Source organism: Salvelinus fontinalis, chromosome 14 (genome assembly GCF_029448725.1).
Source record: "Salvelinus fontinalis isolate EN_2023a chromosome 14, ASM2944872v1, whole genome shotgun sequence".
In the NCBI taxonomy this organism is placed as follows: domain Eukaryota; kingdom Metazoa; phylum Chordata; class Actinopteri; order Salmoniformes; family Salmonidae; genus Salvelinus; species Salvelinus fontinalis.
In genome coordinates this window covers 6,251,282-6,263,254 of record NC_074678.1, presented here as the reverse complement: position 1 = coordinate 6,263,254, position 11,973 = coordinate 6,251,282, and positions in this window count along the sequence as shown.

Genomic DNA, 11,973 nt, shown 5'->3' with positions numbered 1-11,973 from the left:
CTGGGCAACACGGACTTTCAACTCCCTCCAAAGATTTTCTATGGGGTTGAGATCTGGAGACTGGCTAGGCCACTCCAGGACCGTGAAATGCTTCTTACGAAGCCACTCCTTCGTTGCCCGGGTGGTGTGTTTGGGATCATTGTCATGCTGAAAGACCCAGCCACGTTTCATCTTCAATGCCCTTGCTGATGGAAGGAGGTTTTCACTCAAAATCTCACGATACATGGCCCCATTCATTCTTTCCTTTACACGGATCAGTCGTCCTGGTCCCTTTGCAGAAAAACAGCCCCAAACCATGATGTTTCCACCCCCATACTTCACAGTAGGTATGGTGTTCTTTGGATGCAACTCAGCATTCTTTGTCCTCCAAACACGACGAGTTGAGTTTTTACCAAAAAGTTCTATTTTGGTTTCATCTGACCATATGACATTCTCCCAATCTTCTTCTGGATCATCCAAATGCTCTCTAGCAAACTTCAGACGGGCCTGGACATGTACTGGCTTAAGCAGGGGGACACGTCTGGCACTGCAGAAATACGAGCCTTAGGTCATTAATATGGTCGAATCCGGAAACTATCATCTCAAACAAAACATTTATTCTTTCAGTGAAATACGGAACCGTTCCGTGTTTTATCTAACGGGTGTCATCCAGAAGTCTACATATTCCTGTTAGCATTGAAGGTTGTGCAATGTATGTCATAAAATTCTGGCAAATTAGTTCGCAACGAGCCAGGCGGCTCAAACTGTTGCATATACACTGACTCTGCGTGCAATGAACGCAAGAGAAGTGACACAATTTCACCTGGTTAATTTTGCCTGCAAACCTGGATTTCTTTTAGCTAAATATGCAGGTTTAAAAATATATACTTCTGTGTATTGATTTAAGAAAGGCATTGATGTTTATGGTTAGGTACAGTCGTGCAACGATTGTGCTTTTTTCGCAAATGCGCTTTTTTTAACTAGGCAAGTCAGTTAAGAACACATTCTTATTTCCAATGACGGCCTAGGAACGGTGAGTTAACTGCCTTGTTCAGGGAACGACAGATTTTTACCTTGTCAACTCGGGGATTCAATCAAGCAACCTTACGGTTAACTAATCCAACGCTCTAACCACCTGATACATTGCACTTCACGAGGAGCCTGCCTGTTACGCGAATGCAGTAAGAAGCCAAGGTAAGTTGCTAGCTAGCATTAAACTTATCTTATAAAACATAATCAATCAATCATAATCACTAGTTAACTACACATGGTTGATGATATTACTAGTTTATCTAGCGTGTCCTGCGTTGCATATAATCGATGCAGTGCGCATTCGCAAAAAAGGACTGTCGTTGCTCCAACGTGTACCTAACCATAAACATCAATGCCTTTCTTAAAATCAATACACAAGTATATATTTTTAAACCTGCATATTTAGTTCATATTGCCTGCTAACATGAATTTCTTTTAACTAGGAAAAATGGTGTCACTTCTCTTGCAACAGAGTCAGGGTATATGCAGCAGTTTGGTCCGCTTAGCTCATTGCAAACTGTGTGAAGACTATTTCTTCCTAACAAAGACAGCCAACTTCGCCAAACGGGGGATGATTTAAATAAAGGTGAAAAAAAAAAACGGCCAAATCGGTGTCCAAAAATACAGATTTCCGATTGTTATGTAAACTTGAAATCGGCCCTAATTAATCGGCCATTCCGATTAATCGGTCGACCTCTAGTCCACATTATACTGTATATATAGTGTATATTATGTAGATTACTAGGCAGATTGTATGTTTTGGTTCAGAGTAGACTTATTCTTAGATATTTGTAATTTGAGATCATAATAAAACTTGACTTGTTTTAATACTTTAACTCCAGTCCGATCAGATTTTTGGACCTTGATCCACTTCATATAGATGTTGAAAACATATGTTCAATAAATGCTTCTGCACTGAGGCAATAAATAAAAAATCAACACATTTAAAAATCAACTCATTAAAAACAAGATTTTATTTTTGTGATTAATTCAAAAACGTCCTTTTGAATTAATCACAAATGACTAACACAAAATTATAAAAAATAAACAGAACATGCATGTAGAACATAACACACATTCATGAATAGAGATCTCAGAGTAGGTCCTAATGTAATCTAACACTGCCCTCCCATGGTTTAATAGGGTAAGATACATTCTGCTCCTCACACCCGTTCCTAGTGGTAATTCAATACTAGATTACATTTTTTTTACTAGTGACTGACATTGATAAAATGAGGGAGTGAGACCAATTCACCACAACAGTGTTAAAATAACAGACTGAGGTAACGATCGCAATGCCCAGTCAGTGCAATGTTCCACTGTGCTGCTCCACAGTGCTGCTCCACAGTGCTGCTCCACTGTGTTTCTCCACTGTGCTGCTCCACTGTGTTTCTCCACTGTGCTGCTCCACAGTGCTGCTCCACTGTGCTGCTCCACTGTGCTGCTCCACTGTGCTGCTCCAGAGTGCTGCTCCAGAGTGCTGCTCCACTGTGCTGCTCCACTGTGCTGCTCCACTGTGCTGCTCCAGAGTGCTGCTCCAGAGTGCTGCTCCACTGTGCTGCTCCACTGTGCTGCTCCACTGTGTTGCTCCACTGTGCTGCTCCACTGTGCTGCTCCACTGTGCTGCTCCACTGTGCTGCTCCACTGTGCTGCTCCACAGTGCTGCTCCACAGTGCTGCTCCACAGTGCTGCTCCACTGTGTTGCTCCACTGTGCTGCTCCACAGTGCTGCTCCACAGTGCTGCTCCACAGTGTTGCTCCACTGTGTTGCTCCACTGTGCTGCTCCACAGTGCTGCTCCACAGTGCTGCTCCACTGTTCTCCAGCACTAATATGGGCTGAGATGAGATGGCCGAACAAGACAAAGGAACTAATACTGCTGTGATGGAGAGTTTTTGAGTTGATGTTATTCTGACTATATGTCTGATGGGACTGAGATACATTCAGGAGATGAACACAAAACAAATCAAAAATACAACTTGTGAAGGAAGAAACAACAAATGAAAGGTGGATGATTAAAAGAAACAACAGGAGTTTGGGGAACTAAAAAGTCAACGGCAAAGAGAGAGAGATGAAAGAGAGATAAAGAGTGAAATAGAGAGAGAATATAAGATTTCTCCCAGTAGATTTGTTATGCCTGTAGAAGTTATGCCTTCATTACCGTATGAGAAGCCAGAGGCGAGAGAGATTGGGATGTTGAGTTCTAGTCTTGTTGAATTATTAATAAGCATGGACACACACACTGAGAATCTCTCTATCCCTAGTGCACACGCACACACACGGCAAGCCTGTTTCTGCCTCTGATCAACTTGGAAGTTAGCAGCACACAGCTCTTTGCTGGCAGGTGAAGTGTGTTCGTCTGTGGTGTCTGTGTGTCTCTGTGTGTCTCTGTGTGTCTCTGTGTGTCTCTGTGTGTCTCTGTGTGTGTCTCTGTGTGTCTGTATGTCTCTGTGTGTGTCTGTATGTCTCTGTGTGTGTCTGTGTGTGTCTGTATGTCTCTGTGTGTGTCTCTGTGTGTCTCTGTGTGTGTCTGTATGTCTCTGTGTGTGTCTCTGTGTCTGTATGTCTCTGTGTGTGTCTCTGTGTCTGTATGTCTCTGTATGTCTCTGTGTGTGTCTGTGTGTCTCTGTGTGTGTCTGTGTGTCTCTGTGTGTGTCTCTGTGTGTCTGTATGTCTCTGTGTGTGTCTGTGTGTGTCTGTATGTCTCTGTGTGTGTCTCTGTGTGTGTCTGTATGTCTCTGTGTGTGTGTCTGTGTGTCTGTATGTCTCTGTGTGTGTCTCTGTGTCTGTATGTCTCTGTGTGTGTCTGTATGTCTCTGTATGTCTCTGTGTGTGTCTGTGTGTAGCTGTATGTCTCTGTGTGTCTCTGTGTGTCTCTGTGTGTGTCTGTATGTCTCTGTGTGTGTCTGTATGTCTCTGTGTGTGTCTGTGTGTAGCTGTATGTCTCTGTGTGTCTCTGTGTGTGTCTGTATGTCTCTGTGTATGTCTGTATGTCTCTGTGTGTGTCTCTGTGTGTGTCTGTATGTCTCTGTGTGTGTGTCTGTGTGTCTGTATGTCTCTATGTGTGTCTCTGTGTCAGTATGTCTCTGTGTGTGTCTGTATGTCTCTGTGTGTGTCTGTATGTCTCTGTGTGTGTCTGTGTGTAGCTGTATGTCTCTGTGTGTCTCTGTGTGTCTCTGTGTGTGTCTGTATGTCTCTGTGTATGTCTGTATGTCTCTGTGTGTGTCTGTGTGTATGTATGTCTCTGTGTATGTGTCTGTGTGTGTGTCTCTGTGTATGTGTCTGTGTGTGTGTCTGTGTGTAGGATTCTAAACTGTACCACTTCTATTAGTGGTGCTGCTGAGGTCCAGTGGCCCAAGGCTGCTGCCCTCGGTCAGTCCCTCCAGTGTAGAACCATGTTCTAATAGAGATAGACTGTCAGACTGATCAAAGACAGGACTGCAGCTTCCTGATCTGAGAGGGAGGGGAGTGGAGGAGGAGATAGGACGGAGAGTAATGAAATGAGTAGGAAACCACCCTGTGAGCAAAATACATTGAAAATAGGGGGGTGGCGTCAGAGCTGTGAAATCCACAAGCGGCTCCCTGCGTTAGTTTATGGAGGACACTGCCATTTGATGCAATAAAGCGATCCAATTTAATAATCCAAAAAATCCCATGCAGCGGCGTTATAAATCCAAACACTTGGTTGTGTGACGTTCTATTGTCAACACCTCGATTAGATTGATAGGCTATAAATCGCCCATCCAAATTAGTATGAAAACATGCATTAGCCAACACATTCTATCGCAGTTTTGAACTTCTAACAGGTAATAATAATAAGGAAGGGAGTGGTTTGTGACACACAACTCATATCACAGTTACCCCTCCAACACCCACCACCAGTCCCTTTCGAGCATCCTATTGGTTCCAGCATGAATACCCCCCTCCCCTTCGAGCATCCCATTGGTTCCTGCATGAATATCCCCCTCCCTTTCGAGCATCCCATTGGTTCCTGCATGAATACCCCCCTCCCTTTCGAGCATCCCATTGGTTCCTGCATGAATACCCCCTCTTGAGCACTCCATCTTCATGCTTGTGTGACACTTTTGATATTCTGGATTTCCCCTGATGCTTTTAAAATGTGGGTCAAATGGGAAATACAAGTATTATGTGAGTTTTTCGGGGGCGAAGTTGTCCTAGTTAGCTAGTTACCGATGTCTACCCTGCCTGCTAACTTACTAGCTAGCTAGCACAGTGTCCTTTGCTCCCTCCCGCCTGCCGAACACCTTCCCTCTCCGTCGTTAACAGAACTGCGGAAAAACAATGCCCGACAGGCGAGGGTGAAGGACACTGTCTACTGGTGTCCTAGCTATCGTTAGCTACCTATAACACCTGCTGTGTACCGGAGTCCTATCTAGTTAGCTAGCTTGCACCCAGTGTCCTTCGCTAATGACCGGACGAACACCTGCCCTTGCCGTCGTTAACAGAACTGTGGGAAAACAGTACCTGACAGGCGGGGACGAAGGACACTGTAGGTGTCCCTGCTGGCTAGCTACCGCCGTTTTCGCGCTCGCCTCTTCTTCTGTGGGGTTTAGGGGTGGTTGGCATCCAACGTTATGGTGCATTACCACTACCTACTGTACTGGAGCGCCCGGCCTCCCATCTGTGTACCGGAATCCTAGCTTAAAAATGTACCAATTGTAGTATATAGAGGGGTTCCAAACTATCAAACTCCAAACACACCAAGACAGTCGTGAAGACGGCAAGACAACGTCTATTCCCCCTCAGGAGACTGAAAAGATTTGGCATGGGTCACCAGATCCTCAAAAAGATCTACAGCTGCACCATCGAGAGCATCCTGACTGGTAGCATCAGCGCCTGGTATAGCAACTTCTCGGCATCTGACTGTAAGGCACTACAGAGGATAGTGCGTACGGCCCAGTACATCACTGGGGCCAAGCTTCCTGCCATCCAGGATCTAGGCGGTGTCAGAGGAAGTCATAGACTGTCCTGCAATCCAGGACCTCTATACCAAGCGTTGTCAGAGGAACGCCCCAAAAATGGTGAAAGACTCCAGCCCCCCAAGTCATAGTGTGTTCTCTCTGCTACCGCAGAGGGCAAGCGGTAGTCGAGCGCCAAGTCTAGGTCCAAAAGGCTCCTTAACAGCCATAAGACTGCTGAACAATGAATCAAATGGCTACTTGGACTATTTGCAATGACCCCCCACTTTTTTTTTTTTTTTTTTTTTTTTACACTGCTACTACTCTCTGTTTATTATCTATGCATAGTCACTTTACCCCTACCTACATGTACATATTACCTCAACTAACCTGTACCACCGCACATTGACTTGGTACCGGTACCCCTGGTTATAGCCTCGTTATTGTTATCTTATTGTGTTACTTTTTGTTTACTTTAGTTTATTTAGTCAATATTTTCTTAACTCTTATTTTCTACAAACTGAATTGCTAACCATAACCCTAACCCTTGTAAGGTAAAGCCTACACCTGTTGTATTCGGCACAATGTGACAAATAACATTTAATTGGATTAAATGACATTTAATTTGATGAAATAACATTGAATTTGAATCTCGTCCCCTATCAAACAAAGTGGTGGATGGATATCAACTATCTCATCCTAAAATCCACCACTATCCATCCCTTATGTACTGTACCTCCGAAACATCCCAAAGAAACAAAGGATGGCATATCCCCCTTTTCACACCAAAACCTACTACAACAATACATCTCTATAACGTTTCACAATGGCAGCCATTTCATGGCCTAAAGTCCCCGAGGCATCATCCTGATGGTGGGTGAGAGTAGACATACATCCGGTTGTACGGTGCCTAAGTGTGTCTGTGTGTGTGTGTGTGTGTGTATACGTGTGTGTATACGTGTGTGTGTGTGTGTGTGTGTGTGTGTGTGTGTGTGTGTGTGTGTGTGTGTATACGTGTGTGTGTGTGTGTGTGTGTGTGTGTGTGTGTGTGTGTACAGTAGCCATACATCAGGCTGATCTGGCTTCATTAAGTACCTGGCTCCTACATCCTGGGGAGCAATTAGAGACAGCAGAGTAAAGGGATGCCATCTCTCTCTGCCAGGCCTCAGCCAATCAACAGCCATCCTTCTCTGCCAGGCTTCAGCCAATCATCGGCTTGCTTTAGTTTCTATTTTGTAGTCAGGTGAGAAGTCTAGAACAAAATCAAAGTTTGTCTGATAATATACAAATAAAGCTCTATGGCAACAAGGAGAAAGAACACACCTTGAACAACTTTTCTTTTCTCTTCTTAGAGAAAAACAACCGTTGGTTAACAGAGACTGAGGAAAAACAACCGTTGGTTAACAGAGACTGAGGTAAAACAACCGTTGGTTAACAGAGACTGAGGAAAAACAACCGTTGGTTAACAGAGACTGAGGAAAAACAACCGTTGGTTAACAGAGACTGAGGAAAAACAACCGTTGGTTAACAGAGACTGAGGAAAAACAACCGTTGGTTAACAGAGACTGAGGTAAAACAACCGTTGGTTAACAGAGACTGAGGTAAAACAACCGTTGGTTAACAGAGACTGAGGGAAAACAACCGTTGGTTAACAGAGACTGAGGAAAAACAACTGTTGGTTAACAGAGACTGAGGAAAAACAACCGTTCGTTAACAGAGACTGAGGAAAAACAACCGTTGGTTAACAGAGACTGAGGGACTGAGGGAAAACAACCGTTGGTTAACAGAGACTGAGGAAAAACAACCGTTGGTTAACAGAGACTGAGGAAAAACAACCGTTGGTTAACAGAGACTGAGGAAAAACAACCGTTGGTTAACAGAGACTGAGGAAAAACAACCGTTGGTTAACAGAGACTGAGGAAAAACAACCGTTGGTTAACAGAGACTGAGGAAAAACAACCGTTGGTTAACAGAGACTGAGGAAAAACAACCGTTGGTTAACAGAGACTGAGGAAAAACAACCGTTGGTTAACAGAGACTGAGGAAAAACAACCGTTGGTTAACAGAGACTGAGGTAAAACAACCGTTGGTTAACAGAGACTGAGGTAAAACAACCGTTGGTTAACAGAGACTGAGGGAAAACAACCGTTGGTTAACAGAGACTGAGGAAAAACAACTGTTGGTTAACAGAGACTGAGGAAAAACAACCGTTCGTTAACAGAGACTGAGGAAAAACAACCGTTGGTTAACAGAGACTGAGGGACTGAGGGAAAACAACCGTTGGTTAACAGAGACTGAGGAAAAACAACCGTTGGTTAACAGAGACTGAGGAAAAACAACCGTTGGTTAACAGAGACTGAGGAAAAACAACCGTTGGTTAACAGAGACTGAGGAAAAACAACCGTTGGTTAACAGAGACTGAGGAAAAACAACCGTTGGTTAACAGAGACTGAGGAAAAACAACCGTTGGTTAACAGAGACTGAGGAAAAACAACCGTTGGTTAACAGAGACTGAGGAAAAACAACCGTTGGTTAACAGAGACTGAGGAAAAACAACCGTTGGTTAACAGAGACTGAGGAAAAACAACCGTTGGTTAACAGAGACTGAGGAAAAACAACCGTTGGTTAACAGAGACTGAGGAAAAACAACCGTTGGTTAACAGAGACTGAGGGAAAACAACCGTTGGTTAACAGAGACTGAGGAAAAACAACTGTTGGTTAACAGAGACTGAGGAAAAACAACCGTTCGTTAACAGAGACTGAGGAAAAACAACCGTTGGTTAACAGAGACTGAGGGACTGAGGGAAAACAACCGTTGGTTAACAGAGACTGAGGAAAAACAACCGTTGGTTAACAGAGACTGAGGAAAAACAACCGTTGGTTAACAGAGACTGAGGAAAAACAACCGTTGGTTAACAGAGACTGAGGAAAAACAACCGTTGGTTAACAGAGACTGAGGAAAAACAACCGTTGGTTAACAGAGACTGAGGAAAAACAACCGTTGGTTAACAGAGACTGAGGAAAAACAACCGTTGGTTAACAGAGACTGAGGAAAAACAACCGTTGGTTAACAGAGACTGAGGTAAAACAACCGTTGGTTAACAGAGACTGAGGTAAAACAACCGTTGGTTAACAGAGACTGAGGGAAAACAACCGTTGGTTAACAGAGACTGAGGAAAAACAACTGTTGGTTAACAGAGACTGAGGAAAAACAACCGTTCGTTAACAGAGACTGAGGAAAAACAACCGTTGGTTAACAGAGACTGAGGGACTGAGGGAAAACAACCGTTGGTTAACAGAGACTGAGGAAAAACAACCGTTGGTTAACAGAGACTGAGGAAAAACAACCGTTGGTTAACAGAGACTGAGGAAAAACAACCGTTGGTTAACAGAGACTGAGGAAAAACAACCGTTGGTTAACAGAGACTGAGGAAAAACAACCGTTGGTTAACAGAGACTGAGGAAAAACAACCGTTGGTTAACAGAGACTGAGGAAAAACAACCGTTGGTTAACAGAGACTGAGGAAAAACAACCGTTGGTTAACAGAGACTGAGGAAAAACAACCGTTGGTTAACAGAGACTGAGGAAAAACAACCGTTGGTTAACAGAGACTGAGGAAAAACAACCGTTGGTTAACAGAGACTGAGGAAAAACAACCGTTGGTTAACAGAGACTGAGGAAAAACAACCGTTGGTTAACAGAGACTGAGGGACTGAGGGAAAACAACCGTTGGTTAACAGAGACTGAGGGAAAACAACCGTTGGTTAACAGAGACTGAGGGATGGAGGAAAAAGGAAAACTTGAACTAAGAGCCCCTCCCCCTCATCTCTGGTAGGTTGTCAGGAAGGTGGTGTTTTCTGTCCACAGCTCTAATCGCCATGCCGATTGGAATACATTTGCCCGGTTATGTAGAGCCGTGTCACAGAGAGGTGAAGCCGGCAATTCATCATCCGCACTGCCTGCCTGTCAGCAGCCAGCACTAGCTCTCCCCGTGTGTGTGTGTGTGTGTGTGTGTGTGTGTGTGTGTGTGTGTGGTAGGGGGTATAGTTCACTGTCAAAGTGCACCTCAATACCGTATATGGACACTATGCTGGCATCCCCAGGCGACCGTCAGGGAGAGGTGAGAAGAGATTCCTCCTCTTTCTCCACCACCTCCACTCTGACAGGTGCATGTGGATGGACAGATGAATGTGAGGAATGGAAGGATGGGGAGGTGAGAGGGATCCAATTATCCTGGGCCACGCAGGCGTTTAAATCTGCCGTTCTGATCCCTGAACCCTGGCTGTCGTGCATCTCCAGCCCTCCCTGGCAGTGTGGTGAGGCTCGCAGTACACCTCACAAGGAGACTAATGGCACTAACTGTCCACTTTACGGCTGTAGCAGACTCCCCAGCAGAGGCCTGCGGGCAGCGCTACGCAGATTAGCCATTAGCCTGGGTAAAATGCACTGCAGCCCTGCTTCTAGCTGTCTCTAGAGATCATTAAAAGGGAACTGCACCCGCTGATTAGGCATCATTTTTCGGCTGGCTCCTCAAGAAATGCTGGCGGCCAGACAGAAGCCAAACGTGAGTGGGGTTAGGGGTGTGGTTTGATGTGGGTGTTTCTTAGGTGTGTTCTTGCCACCACCAAGACAGACCATCTGTCAGAACCTTGCCCGCAGCTGTTTCCCCTCACTCAATCACAACAAACAGACCTCCTGTAGGTTGAGTGATACAGCTACTGGCAGATGTATTTATTCATTCAGGGAAAACAAACTGAGACCAGGGTATTTGACTTACCGACCTTTGAATTGGTCAGTAACCTATAGAGTATTATGAGAAGAATGCAATTGTTGAATTTATGTAGATATTCTAAACTAAGTGTTTTGATAACTTCCAAATGTAGTAACAGATCCATGTAGAATAAAGCACCCTTTACATAATACCATAGAAGTAGTGTTCTGCTAATAGAACAATGTGCTCTGTTCACCTTTCATTGTCATTCCCAGCTGATACAGATACTGAGCCTATCTGCATGTTGTCTGGTGATAATGGGGCCACCTAGGCAAACATGTCAGAGTGTGGTGTTCAGTATACAACAGGAGTTCCCTGATCCTGGTGCAGAAAACACAGGGTTTCTCCCTCCCCATATTGACTGATACTATTCAATCGAATAATCAAAAAGACAATCCAAGTAAAAGTTTTGTGTAGTATTTTTTTCCTCTCCATTCAGACACAGTATCAAGCCCGTCTGTTAGTCTGGACGTCATCACAAGTCTCCATGTTCTGGCTCAGTACATGTTTCTGTAAACACATACACACATAGTCACTGTTCTATTACCAATGGCAGTTAGGATATGTCATATCTGACACACAAACAGGTACTATGTTGACGTTTGAACAGGTCAGACTAAACCTACCTAATTCTGTTCTCCCTATCGATGTCTGTTGGTGAGCAGGCAAGAGATAAGGCTGGAAGTGAAGTCTTTGCCAGAGCCCCATTAATGGGCATAGCAGCGTAAATCAGCTCTTGGCCACTCATCAAAGATTCTGGTCGGTCGCTGACAGACAGACAGACCGAGACAGACAGACAGACAGAGACAGACAGACAGAGACAGACAGAGACAGACAGACACAGAGACAGACAGAAACAGACAGACAGACACAGACAGATACAAACACACAGACAGATACAGACAGACAGATACAGACAGACAGACAGACAGACAGACAGACAGACAGACAGACAGACAGACAGACAGACATGACGTGTGGTGTTATTTTTTTTAGGTGAGGCAGTCCAAAAACAAAATGTAAATGACGTCATACTTTTCTCAATCAAAGTTTGTACTGACAGATGTAGCCTATTGAAAATATCATTCTATATAATATAATTCAATATCATTATAGAATAGACTGAGTTTACTAAACATTAGGAACACCTTCCAAATGTTGAGTTGAGCACAATTCTTCACGATTTACTAGTGAAACGTCCAAACTGTATCTGCATACCAATCAATTGATCTCCATCAGTTTCCTGGGAATACGTATTCAGATCTTATTGAAT